At 37.9% G+C, this 21,042-nt stretch overlaps 2 long non-coding RNA genes across 2 annotated transcripts; both read right to left on the bottom strand.

The window, feature by feature from the left end:
* Positions 1-251: 251 nt before the first annotated feature.
* LOC129738731 (uncharacterized) lies at positions 252-12,765 on the bottom strand. Its single transcript, XR_008735621.1, has 4 exons — positions 12,654-12,765; positions 12,465-12,578; positions 12,092-12,233; positions 252-545 (listed from the first exon to the last, which is right to left on the bottom strand). It is a non-coding gene; the product is annotated as an uncharacterized LOC129738731 (long non-coding RNA).
* Positions 12,766-13,532: 767 nt separating this feature from the next.
* Positions 13,533-19,288, bottom strand: LOC129738730 (uncharacterized). Its single transcript, XR_008735620.1, has 9 exons — positions 18,886-19,288; positions 18,340-18,516; positions 17,635-18,270; positions 17,291-17,574; positions 16,477-17,028; positions 16,170-16,403; positions 15,472-15,860; positions 15,241-15,395; positions 13,533-14,312 (listed from the first exon to the last, which is right to left on the bottom strand). It is a non-coding gene; the product is annotated as an uncharacterized LOC129738730 (long non-coding RNA).
* Between the last annotated feature and the right edge of the window lie 1,754 nt (positions 19,289-21,042).

The following is a 21,042-nucleotide window of genomic DNA, read 5'->3' as shown; positions in this document are numbered from 1 at the left end:
ACGGTTTTCGAACCGTTTCTGGGCCGATTGCCATCGTCCCTCCGAAATAAAGGACCGATTTCGGGCCGAAACCGAACGGTTTTTCGAACCGTTTCTGGGCCGATTGCCAAAGCGTCCATCCGAAAAAACGGCCCGATTTCCGACCGAAACCGAATGATTTTTCGAACCGTTTCCGGGCCGATTGCCAAGCGTCCACCCGAAAAAAAAGAATCGATTTCGGACCGAAACCGAACGGTTTTTTGAGCCGTTTCTGGACCGATTAGCATGGTTGCCATTCATTTAGGTTTTTCGGTTTGTTTACAAAAAGCTAGAGACTTTTATTTCATATGTTTTTTATTTTTCCGTTTTTTTCTTCTAATTTATTTTTTGTTACCTCTTCTGCTACAAGACATTGCGATGTCTGGCGCAAGCTTCTTCTTGTTAAGCAATTCGTCCATTTTCAGGTGTTGATTAAATCCTTGGGATGACAACCACATCATGCGAAATCCATCTTCGGGGTACAATGTTGTGAAGAGATGGCTTGAAGGTTGTTCGAGTTTTCCAAACTTGACGTGAATTCGCCATCATCAGAAGGCAACATGAAAAGAAATACAAAAAGACAAGAGAAAAAAGGAAAAGCAAAATAGGATGTTAGTTCATATCATCTATCAATATATAATAAGAAGCCTACACACCAAAAAATAATGAAAATTATACGAGCCAGAAACGCTTAAACACCTAATATAATTTGATCTATATTAAGAATGATTCAATTTTACATGCGCTCAGCTCAATTTTATATCTTCAATGATGTAAATTTAGATGCGTTTAATTAAATGCAATTTTAGAGTGTAAGATATGAGAGTGTAGAAGTTCACGCTGGGCCACTTTCAACCATTAATGTTTGAAAAATAACCATAATGGCAGTTTTGTGGATCAAGTCGTTTTATGAGTTTTCAGCGAAAACTCATAAAATGAGATTTCGGAGAGAACTTGCACTATGGTTATTTTTCAACCGTGCTCTCAAATATGGATAATGCTTGAAAAATAACCGTTTTTTGGGAAAAGATTCATTCTTTTCGAAATAAATGGAAAGAATATTGATTTTGCATTTATTTGACCATCAAGTTCAATTAATTAACTGCATCACATATAATTATCAATCTTCCTACATTAAGCCGAAAGTAGCATCCATTCGGTTCATATCCGGTTCACTACGAAACCCCGAATTTTTTATGGCAGTCCTTCCACGTTCCGATAAATCTCATGAAGAGTTTATGAGCACCATCAAAGTTGAACCAGGAGTAGACAAACCAGCTTAATTTGGATTCAACATCGGTTTTCCGGAATGACTCTTCAATCAACTGTGCTAAATACCACATAATGAGCCTTTATTGAAGTTCGCATCGTTCCTAAAATAAGAAGAAATAAATCAAATTTTATTTTGATCCGAAACTTATCTCTGCGTTGTCTTAGGCAGATCGGAACTTGCGTGGTCAGATTCGTACGAACTATTTCAACTGAACCTTAGACCAACCACAAAATTGGTTCGTTTTTATTGGGGGGCTTTTTCTCAATATCAGGGAGCCGGAAGAACATTCCTATAACTCTCCCGCACAATCCCAACTAGATTCATTTTTTAGCTAAGGACTTACCTTTAGAAATACTTTGAAATTGTTATCCTGCATCCGGGTCGGCAATTTTCGTTTCCGGGTCTGATTTTTCAGGCAGCTGTGCATTTTTGATTTCTGTTTCCAGTTTCTAAGTTGCGGAGGAGGTTTGCCTATTCTATTTTCTTCCATGGCGAGCACTCGGAACCGGATCGCTTGACCTAAATATTCGATATAATCAGATACCGACTTTATTAAGATTAACCTTTCATCACATCAATACTTACAAAACAAGTGTTTCATTGGAGCCGGCAGTTCATATTTCCCTTTTTATTGTAGTAAACTTGGCGATACCGTAAAAAAGCAGGAAAAAACTAAGCCGAAACAACTGACGCGCTGCAAAATTTATGAATAAAACAAAAACAAAGATAATTTTTCAGTCATTAAAATGCTGAATTTTTAACCATTTTGCAAGTTTTCTGCAGAACTTATTAAATGGTTGAAATTCAACGATTGACTATGGTTAAAAAACAACAATTTTTGAAGTTCAAAGAGAAAAACCAAAAAACGGTTGAAAAAAACTCGAAAATGGTTATAAAAAAACGAGCGTGTTGACTATCAAAAAGTAAACAAAACAAATTGAGTTTTCCCGTTTTTCAACATCGTCGCGAATTCTGTGAAGTTTTCCTAAGTTTTCTAAAACGGATTCTACTAGTTTGAAAGATGCTGTGCTGTTTCTACGGCTGTGACAAAAAGTGTCCGATTCATTTACCGGTCATCGGATGGATGACGTCGCGCTGATAGTGCCCAGATTTTTATGCAAGTTTATTGCAATGCCCTGGTGTTGGCAAAATTATAATCAGACACAAGAATAGTTCCGTAGAATTCTGGTGCAACTCCGAAACGGTTTTGATGCCTCTAACAACGGCAAAGCAAAGGGTTCGAGGACAGTTATCCGAATGATTCCGCCGAAAAGTACTCTGAAAGATTTTCTAACTGATCATCCTGATTTTCAGCAGATTCTAGTAGGTATACCTACATCCTAGGAAAATAGGTAAGTAATTATATTGTTATATATTTTCAATATGCTTTTAAAGGTTTAGTTTCAGGTTCACGAAATACGAAAACAACAGCTGTATTTCATATTATAGGAAACAAGCTGAGTCCGACGACTTTAAAGGAACCGGTACGCACTGCTGGTAGGATATTTCAAGTTGGCTGGACCCCAGTTGGTGCCATCGGCGACGGATCTATGTTTTAGGTTGGAGTTGATTCTACAATAAGAAGGTAAATGTTCGCGCTTCTGAACCAACTTACTACACCGTGGTTCCACAGCTTGGTAAATCGCCTGGTAAGAAGGAAAGGTTTTTTTTATTAAAAAATACTGGTTTTATGATTAAGTCGCCAATTACCGCCCAGGCACAATTTGCTGCCCAAAAGAAGTTTACTCTTAATTTTGAAAACACTATTTCTTCTCACAATAACGTATTTTAACCTGTGTTAAGTACAGTTCTGAAATTAATTTTGTTTCGTTCAAACATTACTTAATCGCTTTGACGATGACCGGCTAATTAAAGGTGAGGTGAGCTCTTTTCCTTTTTTTTGCTTCAAGATATTTTTTTCAAAATATGCTGTTTAAGAAAGTGAATGAAAATCTTTCATCGATTTGTTTTAATCATAATTGTTAAAGTTCAACGAACTTTGGGCGGTAGATGGTGACCTGATGGTACGTATCGTAAAAACCCATCGCTTCTCATATCTGTACCAACACGTGAAAAGGATCTATCTCCAAAAGTAAACAAAAACCATTTTCAGTACCTCGCGATAGGCCAACACTTGCACTACTTAACGGTAAAACCCTTTTGAGAAAATGATATTCCGTTACATTAAAAACTCAATTTGAGTAAAGGATCTATAAACATTCTTAAACCAGAACTGCCATTACATGGATATACACCCTTTACTCCGAAACCATTTTTCGCTACTACTCCGCCAACAAACTCAAAATAATCAATTTAACTCTTTATTCAACATAAAAACATAGTTACAAATGAATGCGAGCTTGTAACATCAGCTAAAAATAAGAAAATAGCAAAGGGTGTATAAACAGGTTAGACAAAATGTTACGTGAAGTAGGTTCTATCTACGATAGCGCGTTAGATTTTCATGAAAATCGATATTCCTCAATTCCAACATATAGAGGATGCTTCTAAAAATCGTTTGTCTTTCATAAAAATAAAAAAAATTCAAGTTATTTTTAATTAGCGATTTGAAATAGGTTGTATTTTTTTCAAACGCGTTTTTCTCAATACGCCATCATGGAGATAGATCCATTTTGTGTGTTGGTAAATATTTGACACATTATTCAAAAAAAAAACATAGTTGCAAATGAATGCGAGCTTAAAACTAAAGCTAGAAATGAGAAAATAGCAAAGGGTGTATAAACAAAGGAGATAAAATATTACGTGAGCTAGGTTCTATCTGCGATAGCGCGTTGTTTTTTCATGAAAATTGATATTCCTCTATTCCAACGTATAGAGGATGCTCCTAAAAATCGTTAAGCTATCATAAAAATCAAAAATTTTAAGTAATTTTCAATTAGCGATTTAAAAGAGGTTGTATTTTTTTCAAACGCGTTTTTCCCGATTCGCCATATATGGAGATAGATCCTTTTCACGTGTTTGTACATTTTTTAACAAGTTGTTTACACAACTTGCGGTAACACATTAACTGACGCTGGATAAAAAATTGCCCTTAGGTTATGTTCCATACTTGGAATAAATTACTTACTAAAACTGTTTTCTTCTTTAACAATTTGATAACGTTAAAGTTGAAATAGAGCGGGAGAAAGAAATGAGTTTTTACGTGCAATTGACAGCGATTCGACCAAATGAAAAAGTTGTTTTTTTTTTCAATACTGAGAAGTGAATATTTCATATTGTAGAATATTACTTCCTCGTTAAATTTACAAAGTTTTGATAAAGGTTTCTTAGTATATAGTTAGGATAAGAAAATAAAACACGAAATATCTCTTGTATAGTCCTTAATATGTTAAGCCTAGAAGCAATGTACGTTTTTTGAAACCCAAATACTGGAAAGAACCACACACTTAGGGACATATGTACAGTAGACCGCAGCAAGCTTTGTGTTTAAATTTTTACACATCCCGTAACTAGAGATGTACTGAAAGTTCAAAAAAAAATTTTTACTTTGGATTAAAAACATTGCAAGATTCTTGCAGTTCAATTCATGTTAACAAAGCACAAACCTAATCTGTACTCCAGAAAAGTTATTTGATGTTACTCTCGCATTCTTCTTCCATACAATTTCCATACAAAATTGAAACGCGTTGCGCTAACTCAGGAATCAACCAAATCATCTCAAAATTTACACTGGTGCTTGGTGACCCAAAAATTATCGAAAAACATATGGGAGCAAAAAGTCATTTTTTGCAGCGGTTTAATGTACAGTATATAATCCAGACTTTTATCAGATTATACATACAAAACCAGAATATTTCTAGAGAATTATTTAAAGCAGCCTATAGATAGTTTTGCGTAATATTAGGTTAAGATTAATATAAAGATAAACACTTGTCGGAAAATTTTAAAAATAAATACAGTGTATTCTGAAACAAGCTTTGATAATAAAATATAAATATGATTATGAAATGATTGCCTTTAAACATATTGTCTCCGAAAGCTCATATAGCCGAACAAAACTTTACGAAACATTTTTATATCTGAGACGGTCTAATTTTATGTAGAAATCGATGCTTCACTTTTGTGCATCAAATTTGATTTAAGTTTACATCGTCGATGATATAATATTATGATGAATATGTCCTACAATTATTGCCTGAGAATTTATGGCTTCAAGCGTTTCTGTCTTCTGTAGTGTAATTTTATGTTAAAAGTGATGCTTCAATTTTGTGCATCCAATTTGACATAAATTTACACCAAAAAATTAATAGTGTGTAACTTAAATAACATTCCATCTCAATCGTTCGAGGAGTGCGGACGAATTTTTCCATTGTCCGAACGGGGTGTTTTTTTTTCCGCTACAAGTGTTGTAAATTAAACAGTGCAGTTGTCTGAGGTTTTTTTTCCTACTGGTTTAATAGTGCTTTGCCGAATTCCATCGACACGAAAGGAGGAATTTGCGTTTGCTTCCAGAAACGTGCGTTTGCTGCAATCTGGTTTGGATAGCAGCTGCCATTATCATCGACATCGAGGCCATCGATATATGTGGAGTGTCTTGTTTCCCTGATATACCCGAGTGAGAGAACCTAGGGAAGCGGTTACCGTTGGACCCGGTTTTGTTTGCCGTAGGTGACTGGACACAAAACGGCTCGGAGTCGGATCGATAATCACCACCTCCAACCATTTCATCAGAGCCAAGGCCATCTGAGTCGCCATCTTCAACCAAAGAAGACCACGTGGATACTGAACACTGAACAAAATATACAATTGTGAAGTGCTATAATTTGTAAGTCTAATTTACTCTTTTTTCCCTTTTCTTTTTCTATACATTTCCCTATAAATTTAATTTCGATCATTGTTCGCTTCGGTCATATTTTCACGGGAGGCATTCGTGTCCCTCGTGCAGAGATATGGACGAAGGCGGGGGGTTAAACCCCTCAACTGATGATGATGATAATTTAACCTTTGAGAATGAGGAGCGATTAGAGGATCCAGATGATGCTGGTCCCTCAAATGCTAACGATTCCCTTATGGATAATTTATCATCGCCTTCAGTTGAGAGTAGAACCACCCGGCTCCGACAATATACAGAAGGTTCGTCTCCCTCTGGGCCATGGGTGGTGTTCATCCGGCCCAAAATGAACGGTAAGCACCTTAATGTTGTTCAGATCACGAAAGATCTGGCGAGGTGGTCCTCTGTATCCAGCGTAACGAAAGTGCGACCGAACAAGTTGCGCGTAGTTGTGGGTAACCGAAAAGCCGCAAATGAGATTGTAGCTAGTAAGTTCTTAACCTTGGAGTACCAAGTTTACATTCCATCACGGGACGTAGAGATTGATGGTGTGATAACAGAAATGAGCCTGGAGGCAGAGTATGTTAAATCCAACGGCGTTGGTAAGTTTAAGAACCTTGATTCGACTTCGGTTGAAATCTTGGACTGCCGCCAACTTAATACTGCCAACGTCGTGAATGGAGTTAAAAAGTACTCGCCTTCAGCCTCATTCCGTGTGACCTTTGCGGGTACCGCCCTCCCTCACTACGTCTTGATTGACGGAGTTTTAAGGTTACCCGTGCGACTCTTTGTGCCTCGCCCAATGGATTGCAAAAATTGCATTAAGTTGGGGCACACTGCATCGCACTGTTGCAACAAGCAGCGGTGTCCCCAATGCGGGGAGAATCATGGGGTTGGAGCGTGCTCGGCAATAGAACAGAAATGTGTCTATTGCGGGGGCTCACCCCATGATATCTCCTCGTGCGAGGCATATAAGAGTCGCTGGGATAGTCAAAAGCGCTCTTTAAAAGAACGGTCGAAGCGGTCTTATGCCGCAATTTTAAAGGGCGCGGCGCCTCCGATCCAACCTCAGTCCTCTAACATTTTTTCAGTGCTGCCAGTGGAAAATGATGACACAGACTCCACAGATCAAGATAACCCAGTAATTTTTGTTGCTAATTCTCGGAAACGAGCGAAACCTGCTCCTAAGACCCCCAGAGTTCCAAAAAAGGTTCCAACATTTAGCTCCCAAATTGACGCCACACAAAAACCGACAACTTCTGGAAAAGGAAAGCCTGTCCCTCCCGGATTCTCCATGAACTTTGCATCCCAGAATAAAACACAAGTTTCGGAGACTTCTAAGGCCCCCAAATCGAATGAAGTTATGTCAGACTCATCTGTTCAATTGGGACTGTTCAAGTTGTCTGACATTTTAAAAGGAGTTTTCACGTTTTTTAACGCATCGGAATCGATCAGGGGCATTGTAACATCAATGCTACCTGTAGTAAAGACATTTTTGAAGCAATTGATGCAAACTTGGCCCCTTCTTTCAGTGTTTATCTCTCTCGATGGCTAATTTACGCCAAGAGGTCGGAGATATCACTGTGTTACAGTGGAATTGTCGTAGTATTATCCCTAAACTGGATCCGTTCAAATTTCTTCTTCATGAAACAAGTTGCGATATTTTTGCCCTTTCTGAAACATGGCTTTCTTCTGAATCAAACATCTCCTTCCACGATTTTAACATTATCCGCCTGGATCGCAACGATTCTTATGGAGGGGTGCTTTTGGGGATCAATAAGCGCCACTCCTTTTATAGAATCCACCTCCCTTTATCAGGAGGAATTGAAGCTGTTGCATGTCATACAACTATAAGAGGTAAGGACTTATGCGTTGTCAGTTTGTACTGGCCTCATAGAGTTGCAGTGGATCGAAGTCACCTAGAAGACCTGTGCTCAGTGCTTCCTGAGCCAAGGTTGATCCTGGGTGACTTCAATTCACATGGAACTGTCTGGGGAGAACAAATTGACGATAGTCGTTCTACTCTTATTTATGACATTTGTGACAGTTTCAATTTAACAATTTTGAACACGGGTGAAAAAACACGGGTACCTAAACCTCCTGCAAGACCAAGTGCAATTGACCTCTCACTCTGCTCAAATTCACTTTCATTGGATTGCCAGTGGAAGGTAATCCCTGATCCCAATGGTAGTGACCACTTACCAATCAAAATTACAATCACCAATGGGGCCAGCACTTCCAATCAAACAAATATGGCATATGACCTTACAAGACACATCGACTGGAAAAAATATGTGGACACGGTTACAACAGCCATCAATTCTATGAATGTTCTACCTCCTTTGGAAGAGTATAACTTTCTCGCTGATTTGATACATGATAGTGCAGTTTGTGCTCAAACGAAACCCATCCTTGATTCATCTGTACGTCGAAGGCCTCCTAATCCATGGTGGGACAACCAGTGTTCTAAGCTATACAAGGACAAATCAAAAGCATTCAAAGATTTTAGAAAACATGGAACCCTCGATCATTTTCAAGCGTATCTGTGCCTTGAAAATCAATTCAAAAAATTGATTAAAGGGAAAAAACTAGCACATTGGCGTACATTCGTGGAGGGTTTATCACAGGAAACGTCCTTGAGTACCTTGTGGAGAGTAGCACGAAACATGCGTAATCGATCTTCAACAAATGAAAGTGAGGAACATTCACATAGATGGATATTCAACTTTGCACGGAAAGTCTGTCCCGATTCCACACCGAACAAAAAAATTGTTCGGAATGTGTCTACAGACAGGTGCGATCTGGATTCCAGATTTTCGATGGTCGAATTCTCAATTGCCCTCCTCTCTTGCAACAATTCAGCTCCGGGAATTGATAAAATCAAGTTTAACTTGTTGAAAAACCTTCCGGATGCCGCAAAATTTCGCTTGTTAAATTTATTTAATCAATTCTTGGAGCACAACATTGTTCCTCAAGAGTGGAGACAAGTGAGAGTCATTGCTATCCAGAAGCCCGGAAAACCAGCGTCTGATCCTAATTCGTACCGTCCAATAGCGATGTTGTCTTGTATACGCAAATTGATGGAGAAAATGATCTTGTTTCGTTTGGACAAATGGGTGGAAACAAATGGTCTCCTTTCAGATACTCAATTTGGGTTTCGAAGGGGCAAAGGGACAAACGATTGTCTTGCTCTGCTGTCTTCAGAGATACAAATGGCGTACGCTAAACGTGAGCAAATGGCTTCAGTGTTTCTAGACATAAAGGGAGCTTTTGATGCCGTCTCAATAGAGGTGTTGTCAGAAAAGTTGCACTCCCGGGGTCTACCTCCACTATTGAACAACATCTTATACAGCTTGCTTTGTGAGAAACATCTGAACTTTGCTCACGGAGATATTGCAGTTAGAAGAATCTCTTACATGGGCCTTCCGCAGGGTTCATGTTTGAGTCCACTTTTGTACAACTTTTACGTAAGTGACATCGACAGTTGTCTCTCTGAAGGCTGCACTCTAAGACAACTTGCAGATGACGGCGTGGTGTCTGTAACAGGATCCTCCGAGTCTCATCTGCACAGACCTTTACAAGATACTTTAGACAGATTGTCTTCCTGGGCTTTGGGGCTTGGGATTGAGTTTTCCCCCCAGAAAACGGAGATGGTTGTTTTCACTAAGAAACATAGACCTGCTCAACCTAAGCTTCAACTCCTAGGCAGAACGATCACTCAATCGAGGTGTTTTAAGTATCTTGGGGTTTGGTTTGATTCCAAATGTACTTGGAGAGCCCATATTGAGTATCTGAAAGGAAAATGCCAACAAAGAATCAATTTTCTTCGATCAATCACTGGCACCTGGTGGGGAGCCCATCCAGAAGATCTTTTAAAACTGTATCGAACAACCATCCTCTCAGTGATGGAATATGGTAGCTTCTGCTTCCAGTCAGCTGCCAAATCTCACCTCATCAAACTCGAGCGTATCCAATACCGCTGCCTCCGTATCGCTCTGGGCTGTATGCCCTCAACGCATAACATGAGTCTCGAAGTTTTGGCAGGAATACTTCCTCTTAAAGATCGATTCAATTTACTATCACTCCGGTTCCTCATCAGGTGTGAGGTCATGAACCCATTGGTGATTGTGAATTTTGAAAGGTTACTTGAGCAAAATCTTCATACTAGATTTATGTCTATATACCATGTCCTCATGTCAATGCAGGTAAACCCTTCTTCGTATTCTCCAACTCGTGTTTGTAGCCCAGACTACGATCATTCTTCTGTCCAGTTTGATTTGTCTATGCAGCAGGAAATTCGTGGAATCCCGGTCTCGCATCGTCCTCTTCTGATTCCAAGAATTTTCGAAGCTAAATATAGACACGTCGATGCTGATAAAATGTACTTTACCGATGGATCTCTTATAGAGGAAACAACAGGATTTGGAGTGTTCAACGAAATATCTAGCGCCTCACACAGTCTTCAGCCACCATGCTCTGTATATGTAGCGGAGTTAGCAGCTATTCACTGGGCTCTGGACAGTATCGCATCACGGCCAAGTGGACACTACTATATTGTTACGGATAGTATGAGCTCTGTTGAAGCAATCCATTCGATAAAACCGGGAAAGCACTCGCCGTACTTCCTCGAGAAGATACGAAATAATTTGAGTGCTTTATCAAAACGTCGCTTTACCATCACCTTTGTTTGGGTTCCCTCTCATTGCTCGATAGTGGGCAATGAGAAGGCAGACTCTCTGGCAAAGGTGGGAGCGATGGAAGGCGACACGTATCAACGTGAAATCGTCTTCAGCGAATTTTACTATTTGGCTCGAAGAAACTCTCTTGTCAACTGGCAACGCAAATGGGACGAGGATGAGGATGGTCGGTGGTTCCACTCGATTATCCCAAAGGTTAGCCTTAAACCATGGTTCAATAGATTGAACTTGAGTCGGGATTTTATTCGTATATTTTCCCGTCTCATGTCCAATCATTGTTCCTTAGACGCGGTACTCTATCGTTTTGATATTGCTGGCAGCAATCTATGTGGTTGTGGCCAAGGTTACCATGACATCGAGCATATTGTTTGGTCGTGCGAGGTCCATCTTGTCGCCAGAACGAATTTTATAGACTCCCTTAGGGCCCGAGGAAAACCACCCTATGTTCCAGTGAGAGATGTGCTGGCTGTGATAGACTTGGACTACATGTTCGAAATTTACCTCTTTCTAAAAACTATCGATCTCCGTCTATAATTCTTTTTATTTTTCACATCTCCCTTTCTATCTTCTTTGATCCTACACAAAAAAGTGCTAGACTTAAGTTATCAATTGTATAAGCAAAACACGAGTTTGGCTCCTTAAAACTCAAAGGTATGAGCCGTTTCAAATAAAGAAATTGTTAAAAAAAAAAAAAAACTTAAATAACGTGATTGATATCGTCTACTTATAAACAGAACAGGAAATTGATGAAGTGGGATTGAAAACTTGAAAATAATTATTGAACCTGTAATTTTTACGCTGTAATTTGTTTTGAACGGTAAAACTACGACAAATGTCATGCTCCTTTTTGTTACAGGACATTTGTTGTAAAATCAAATCATTTTTTATTTAATATTGTAATTGTGCTTTATTGATTTAACGTCAGCCCATCGATATAAAATCATAGTTAGGGTCAAGGAAATACAATTCGATAGTAACAAGTGAATTAATTAGTTCTAGTCTGTACTATTTGTAGGAAATGATGTGGTAAGCTTGGTCACTACACTATTCTATTACTCTTTAAAAAAATATTCTAAAGAGAAAGCTGACTTAAATGAAGAGATAGTGTTTTCTGTCTGATAGGTAGTGCTAAATCAAAACGATTTTTTCCATTACTTGTTGAATTGTTTTAAAGGCAACAACTTTCAGTTACACGTAATTATCAATATTTTTTTTGTGTTTATAGATTGGATCCACAAGAATTAAAATTTAAATCTTGAAAAAGATCAGTTTAATAAGTAAATAGTAAATATTTGTGACAACGGTACTCACCTTGCTTTCCTTTTGAAGTATAACACCGAAAATTGATGAAAAGTAATCCAAGTGAAGCCACCACCTCTGAGCGTGCCTGGGATCCGGATCTGGATACCGTACCGTGTGGACATTTCCTTGGAATTCGATGGATCGATGTTTTCTATGGGGACGATAACGGGTTAGAAAATTATATTGATAAAACTTGATTATTTAGAACTCAATCAATCAAACATTTTCGAAATTTGTTTCTTGAATTGATCCACAAGAATTAAAATTTCAATCTTGAAAGAGATCATTTTAATAAGTAAATAGTAAATAATTGTGACATTGCTTCCCTTTTGAAGGATCACACCGAAAACTGATTAAAAGTAATCCAAGGGAAGCCACCCACCTTAGAGCGTGTCCGGGATCCGGATCTGGATACGATGTCCGGGATAGCATTCCACCAGAGCCTATACAGTGTGGACATTTCTTTGGAAGCTTTGTTTGCATGGTTCGATGTTTTCTATGGGGACAATTAAGGGTTAGAAAATGATATAAATAAAACTTGATTATTTAGAATTCAATCAATCAAACATACCTAGCTTTTTATTAAATTATCGCCGGACAATGGCTTCTTCTACATACCGCTAAAAGCATTTCTGAAAAGAAACAGCGGAAACGGCAGAAACAGAACTGCGACCAAATTTCACAACACAATTCACAACAATCATGCACCAAAACGAAACACGCACCCATATTGCTGCGATTGAAAACTGCCTGTGTTTTGTTTTGTTCATGCAGCACTGCGATAAATATCGTCTGTTTTCGAGCAATCGAGCAGGCGGATGGAAATCGAGCCGATAACCGACCGAATTCTAACCGCTAGAATTCGAGTACCGCCATGTCTGTTTTGCAATCGGCCCGATTGAGCAAACGTTCCTGACAGGGTTCGAGCAGGTCAAATGTCAAAACAAGCGGACCGTTTTCCAACCGAATCTGAATGGATTTCGAACCGTTTCTGGGCCGATTGCCATCGCCCCTCCTAAATAAAAGACCGATTTCGGACCGAATCCGAACGATTTTTCGAGCCGTTTCTGGGTCGATTGCCATAGCGTCCATCCGAAAAAAGAACCGATTTCGGACCGAATCCGAACGATTTTTCGAACCGTTTCTGGGTCGATTGCCATAGCTTGCAACCGAAAAAAGGACCGATTTCGGACCGAATCCGAATGAATTTTCGGACCGTTTCAGGGTCGATTGGCAGGGATGCCAATATTTCAGAGTTTTCTTGTTTATTTTCAAAAATAGCAAGATTCTTATTTCATTTTATTTTATGCATATAATTCGTGTATACAATCAATTAAAACTATTCTTTATAATAATTATACCTACATAAATAATATAATAATGGATATTAACTACTTAAAATAAATCATCCGATGAATCATAAAATTAATTATCATTATCCTACATCATAATTGTATCAATATAAATAATCAAATAATAATTAACATTTACAAAAATCTATCATCGAATTTTTCTTCTGATGTTTCTTGACTTTGAGTAAGACAAAATAATATCTGATTTGCCTTGATATGTTTTTTTGTGTTGTTACAAAATATGACTCCAAAGCAGTTTGATAAAAAAAACACAATAATAATACCATTAAATTAAATAACCATGACTATGGGTATTGAGTGTTCATAGCTAACATAAGTTATTAAAAATTCATCTAATCTTTTAATTTAAGTACAATTATGGATAGTTTCCCTGGCAGGTACATGAATTACAATTTTCTTCTACTTTTGATATATGAGACGAGTCTTACTTTGCGCGAATCCAAATCATTTTTTGAATAACTCTCATGTAATACAAACTGATGTCCATAATAAGTTTGAAAAAAAAAGAAGATTTTACTACTGGTAATAAATATTTGCTGAAATCTAAAGTTAATGCTAACAATCCGCTTAAATAAAAAAATCTTATGATTCCTGTTATCGTTGTGGTACAATTTGTGGTTTCGGAGAGTATGTTCAAGTTTTTTCGCACCTTTGGTGTCAGATATCTATCGACATTGAGGCCGAGTTCCTAATGGCTGCAATCACTGCTCTGCTGTTTGACTTCCTGTTTGGATATCATCTATTCTTATACTCCTGTCCAGCTTAAATCCATCAGTCTTGATCAAACTCTGCTGCATCACGGTAAATCAGATTAGATTGTTCCGTTCGTCGTTGCCCGGTAGGAAACTTCTGTAAATCTGAAAATAATGGAAACATTGTATGAAAATTGTTTATTAAAATATAATATTGAAATTTATATAAAAATTATTTAAGTCATGAATTTAAAAAAATTATCTTATTTAACAAATTAATGTTAAAAAATTGAAAATTTGCGATAGACATTGATTACATGTTCGAAATATTCCTTTTTCTAAAAGCTATTGATCTTCGTCTATAATTCTATTCATCTTCATATATCCCTATCTATTTCCTGTTCTCTTCGAAAAGTGGCGAAACGAATTTGGCTTCTTAAAGCCTCAAGGTATGAGCCGTTTCAATCATCTCATAAGAATTTTATGTTACATGAGACAAAAATTATTTTATTTATTGATAACATAAGTTTTTCAGTTCAATTTCTACCCACATTTCATTTTCAGCGTCAGCTTCCCACAGCTATTTAAACGCCAAAAAAAAAACCTTAAGTTTTTGAGTTCAATTATTCATATCGCATGGCCAGTGCCAAACTTTCAGCGATGCTATTCAATATCAATGAAATCAATCCGAAGCCTGCCATATAACTAAGCTGAATAAAGAATGGCTATGAATATTTTCATTCGTCAAAAAATTCTTTTGAATTTCTACCTCAATACTTCAATTTAGTGGTCGAGTTTTCGGTGAGTTATCCTGATCCTGAACCTAAAAAATCTCTTAATTGATAAAACAATGAACTTAAAATAGCTTGATTGCTATGGTTAACCAAACAACAGAAAACGTACCATACTGCTATTGGCGTTGCTGTTCACTTACTGTAAACTTAATAGAGAAACTATATCTTCTATATCTACCCGATCAAATTCTACTTTCTAGCTTTTACTTCCATATATAAATTTCAGACCTAACCGAAAAATATGTAGATGAACCAAAGATAAATTTCTTAATACTTAACAATTGCCGACAATGTATTACCTAAAGACAACTTGCTTTTTCGATCTATCGCGGCCCTTCCGGTGCAAACTTATGTGCGCCACCTATAGTAATGCCGCTCTTCAACGATGATTCAGACTTCGTGTCAGCCATAGATTAGGTTATCTCAAGTAGTGTAAGGAACTATTCTTGTCAACCTGAAAAAAAACATCGAAAAAGAGGGATTAATATAAATTTAATATATTTGAATTGTTTTTAAAAATAGGATTTTACTGTGAACAAAACTGCGACCAATTTACAACTTATTTATATAAAACTAGCTGATCCCATACGAACTCCGTTTCGCATTCAACTTGGCACATGTCATGAACAGTTTGTATAAAAGTCAATTGCAAGCATTTTCCAGATGCGCTTCTGAAGTCATTATTAAGTGATAATTGCAAAAATATTGGACTATCACTTTGTCTGTCGTCTGCTACTAAATTTGAAATCAGAAATCCTTTGACCGTGCCAAAAAACCCGTGTATAAATTTCGTCAAGCGTTCGATTCTGGAAGGGTAGCTCTATTTTGTTTTGCAAAATAGGATCCACATCGTATTCTATTTGAAAATCGCCTCACTCGATCGGGCGGGCTTCGTAGACTGTCTGATGATCCATGGAGTCTAAAAGACAAAATTTGAGACGATCCTTTAATCGAAAATCTGAGGAGCATTGAAAAAGCAAGACAAATTAAAAAAATTTTATGACAATTGAATTTTCAAAATATTTTTCAATACTTAACAAAAAGAGTTCACCAAATTTACAACTTATTTGAAAAGTGTGTTGCATAGCTCTTTGGAAATCTTAATTTCAATTAAAAATTGATAAATAAATAAGTTAAAATGTTAACTTGGAAATATATGTGTGTTGATCAAATTGTCAAAATTCTATTTTACAATATTAAAAATTTAGTAAAACTCAATTATACTTACATGAACACGGACTAGTTGGGATTAAATCAGAGTCGGGGGAGGGGGGGGGGATGCAGCTTGTGGGGCCATCTCAGAATAACGAACTGTTGTTTATAATAATGCAGGTCAGCCTAAACTATTGGTTAAAAACGACTGCTCAGACAACACGAAAATTGTGGGTGGAAGCAGCTCAAACCACCAGCAGTACTGAGTACAAGCACGATGATGCCCACATCATCGTCGTCGTCGTCGACACTATAAAAAAAAGTTCAATTTAATAAATTTTTGTATTAAAAGCTTTACCTGTATTAAAAGCTTTAAATCTTACGCTGTGTTCCGAATATTGCTATCGCGTTAAATTTAGAATTTGAGCAATAATCGCCAAATCTATGCTATTTTCCACTCACGAAAGCAAAATACTTCTGGCTTGGCAACACCGGAACGAACCCTGCTTACAAAATCCACCGGAACGAACCCTGCTCACAAAATCCAACCAACTGCTTGGTCACATCTTTGTTGTGCTCCAGCCAGATTTTTCCGCTTTCTTGAACTCTACAATTGTAGGACAGGAACATCAAGGGCAAGCACTTAGCGGTAATATCCCGGGCCTTCCGGCTAATTTGTTTCTCATTCTTGAAGAGCAGCGGTGCACAATCTGACGTCAACTGGCCGCGGTAGTGTCGCAAAAATTCTTCTGGACGATCGAACAGGCAGAGGTTCCTTCGGTAGTATCGGCACATGCATTGCGCTCGTTCTGATGCAAAAAGCCTTTGGTCACCTCGCCCAATGATCTTCATCGATGGGCGTCTGCTCTCGGAAACATTAAAAAAGCACCTATGGGACTCTACCGACGACTCCTGTCGATTGCAATTTGCAGGTTCTGGTGAAACGAGAATAATAACACTATGAAAACGAATGCTTCGAGTAAAAAAACAAAACAACAAAAGATAAAAAACAAAAATAAGAACTGTGCTTTTTAAATATTGAAAAAATGAACGAATGTTTGAACTGAGTTTAGGGATTGAAAAAATAATTAGGAATTTAAAAATATTTCGAATAATTTTTGATATTCCTACCTCAGCTCTTTTAATCTTTTTTGCCTTATTTCAGTTGAGGTGTAAATTAAAAATATTAAAATTTACCTTGCTCTTCTCGATGTTTGCAGCAGGAACAGAGCTTATCACTTTTGTTGACATCTTCTGGTGCACAGATTGATTCATATTTCAAAACCGCTGCGGTTTATCATTGAAAGTTCTCTTGAATCTTCTAGCTATAATGGACCTCAGCATTGTTCCAAACCGATAGGCAACGTTGATTTAGCTGTTCCTGGTGCGAAACTTTGTTTAGCAGCACAGATCGCGTTGTAAGTCATCATCCAGCCAAGTTTCTCAATACATTTGCGATGATTTTTGCAATTCCCTCTAACCTATTGGAGAAAACAGAGAAAATGTTTCTTTCAGGTTTTTACTTCCAACGAGTGACTTACCTTTTGGAAAACTATTAAGGTGCTGACAATATGTTCCGGCTTGCATTTTCTTCCCAACACCACCTTCGCCAACCATCGTGTTGTTCCCACCGACGGCATCTGCTGCTGTGGCGTGTCCACCTGACAAAGTGCCTGCCTCCGTTATGCAAAGCCGCTGGATTTGCTGAACTTCCGGCTCTTCCCACTTCGGCTTACCACGAATTCGACCAGACCACTATCAGCACGATAACACATAACTGGTTGTTGTTGTTGTTGTTGTTGGATTTTGGATTTAACACATAACTGGTTCTGTTTTTGAGAAAAATGCACTCAGAATCCGAATTGTGAATACTGAATTTTATTTAATTTTGTTTTATTTTTTGTGTATTTTGAATGTTGTGTAAATTTGTGTGTTAAACCGTGATTCATGTCATGTAATATTAATTCAGTTCAATTTCAATCCTGTTTTAATATTCAACGTTGTAAAGTTTACACAAGAAAATTGTCATATAATATTAAAGTCATAAAATTTTAGTTCTGTTAAGAAATCAGATTTTGTTCGTAAAATTACACGGAATTTTACATTAGAAAATCGTGTGGTGTCATGTAATATTAGGGATTTTCTTTTTCAGTACTTTTAAGGCTTCAGATTTTTGGCTGTGTAGATTAGATGAAAAAGATCATTTAAATAAGCAAATAGTAAATAATTGTGACAACGGTACTCACCATACTTTCCACTTAGAAATATAACACCGAAAACTGATTAAAAGTAATCAACTGAAGCCACCACCTCTAGGCGTGTCTGGAATCCGGATCCGGATACGATGTTCGGATGACATTCCACCAGAGCCCGTACCGTGTGGACATTTCCTTGGAAGCTTTGTTTGCATGGGTCGATGTTTTCTATGGGGACGATAATGGGTTAGAAAATAATATTATTAACTCAAAATAATATAGTTAACTTTTTTTTTACATGTAGCAGAAGTTTAAGTTTATTATTCGAAATAACGGTAGCCTCATACATAAAACTGTTGTACAAGGTCAAGGATAGTATAGAGTTGTTTTTGACATTTCTTACGCACACTTGCTGAGCGTGTACAGATGAGACGGGACAATTAACCTCAAAAACTCTCGGTACAAAAAACGGGCACACATGGTTGTTTTTGAGGTTGATTGTTCCAAAACTGATAAGTGTTGGTGAAACAACCAACAGAATATCACGAACACTACCAGCGACAAATAGGACTATTGGATTCAATCAATCAAACATACCTTTCTTTTCATCAAATTATCGCCGGACTTCTCCTCCTTCTTCTTCTTATAATCGAGCCTTCCGTCGGAAGGCTCGCCGGACAATGGCTTTTTCTACTTATAAAGCGCTCAAAGCATTTCTGAATTCAGGAACAGCGGAAATATACAAACAAAAATAACTGCGACAAATTTCACAACAATCACGCGCCAAAACAAAACACGCCACCGGATTGCTGCGATTGAAAACTGCTCGTGTTTCGTTTTGTTCATCGCAGCACTGCAAAAAATATCGTCTGTTTTCGAGCAATCGAGCAGGCGGATGAAAATCGAACCGAAAACGGAACGAATTCCAACCGGTAGAATTCGAGTGCTGGCATCTCTGTTTTGCAATCGGCCCGATTGAGCAAACCTTCCTGACAGGGTAGGGTTGGCAGAATTGAATTAACGAAAAAGACGGTTATTCCATAAAATTCAATTTCATTTTTTAAATAATCATGAAGAACTTGAACACGTGTTACAATAATAAGGTACCTACAATAATTTCATCCCTAGCCATAAGGTACCTACTTATCAACAAATTAGTTTGGAAAGAAGCTTGAGCTTTTGTTTCACATACAGTGAGGGGCAAAATAAAGTGTCCAAACTATTTTTTTATCATTTCTTTCATTTTTCTGGTTGAAATTCACCGAAAACACATCGAAATCATTTTTAAAATATTGTTTATTATGTTCTTTTTAATTTTTGTTAATGTTGCGCTAGTAAAAAAAGAAAGTTTTTCTGATAGAAAAAAAAACAAATAATATTCCAAAAAAAAATGGGCAAAATAAAGTGTCCAACTCAAAAATGTATATAATTTCGATAAGTTTCCATCGCGAGGCCCTTCGAATTTGTTTGTTTTGTGTATTTTGACGTTGCATAAACAACTGGCTTGGCTCTGGAGTATTCAAACAGGTGTCTACATTCGAATAAGTTGTAAAATATGGAGAACGCATAAATTTCTGGTTCCATTCCGTTGTCCATCCGGAAACTGGTTGTTCGTGATGTGAATAACGGTCAAACGCACCGGGAAGTGGCCAAGAACTACGAAATCAGCAAGACAGCGGTATCAAAAATCATGAAGAAGATGAAAACGTTCGGATCGGAGATGGATCGCTCAGGAAGAGGACTGAAGCCCAAGACAGATGCCAGAACGGACAAGAAAATCATTCTTGAAGTGAAGAAACAAGCAATAATAACGATCCGGCAGATACAGGAAGAGCTCCAATTTTCGGTATTGCGTTGTACTATCCGTCGCCGCATCCATGCAAAGGAGTACCATAGAAAGATCGCAGTGAGAAGGCCTTTCATCAGCCAGGTGAATAAGGCTAAGCGGCTCGAGTTCGTCAAGGAACACGCTGATAAACGGCTCGAGTACTGGAAAACATTGTTGTGGCCGACGAATCCAAATTCGAGCTATTCAACCGGAAGAAGCGGGATCATATGTGGCGCAAGTCGGGTGAGGAGCTCCAAGGTCGCCATATCCAAAGAACAGTCAAGCACGGAGGAGGTAACGTGATGGTGTGGGGGTGCTTTTCTCGGGGTGGGGTGGGCAATTTGGTAAAAATTGACGGAATCATGACAGCTGAGTCATATTCCAATATCCTGCGGGAAAACCTCGAGGTACCCCTCATCAAGACGGGCCTCGAAGAGCGCTTCGTTTTACAGCAGAATAACGATCCGAAGCATACGGCCAATCTGATGAAGTCATTTTCCCGTTCCTGCCGCATAAAAGCCCTTGAATGGCCCCACAAAGTCCTGATCTGAACCCCATCGAAAATCTGTGGGCCATCCTCGATGCTCTGATTGATAAGACTGGTGTGACAAATTAAAAATACTTATTTTGAAGCCATGGAGCATGCGTGGGAGGAACTCGACCCACAACACTTGCACAACCTTGTTGAAAGTATACCGAAGCACTTGTAGGAGGTGTTGAAGGCCGAAGGAGGCCATACCCATTATTAAATAGTTCTTGTTTGCCTTCAGTTTGAATCAATTTGAAGCTGTACCGATCTGGACACTTTATTTTGCCCCTGTTTTTTTTTGGAATATTAACTGTTTTTTTTTTCTATCAGAAAAACTTTTTTTTTTTTAACAGCGCAACATTAACAAAAATTGAAAAGAACATAATAAACAATATTT

The sequence above is a fragment of the Uranotaenia lowii genome, chromosome 1 (genome assembly GCF_029784155.1).
Source record: "Uranotaenia lowii strain MFRU-FL chromosome 1, ASM2978415v1, whole genome shotgun sequence".
Taxonomy (NCBI): domain Eukaryota; kingdom Metazoa; phylum Arthropoda; class Insecta; order Diptera; family Culicidae; genus Uranotaenia; species Uranotaenia lowii.
The sequence above is the reverse complement of the archived record's forward strand: the minus strand, read 5'-3'. Positions and strand labels throughout refer to the sequence as shown.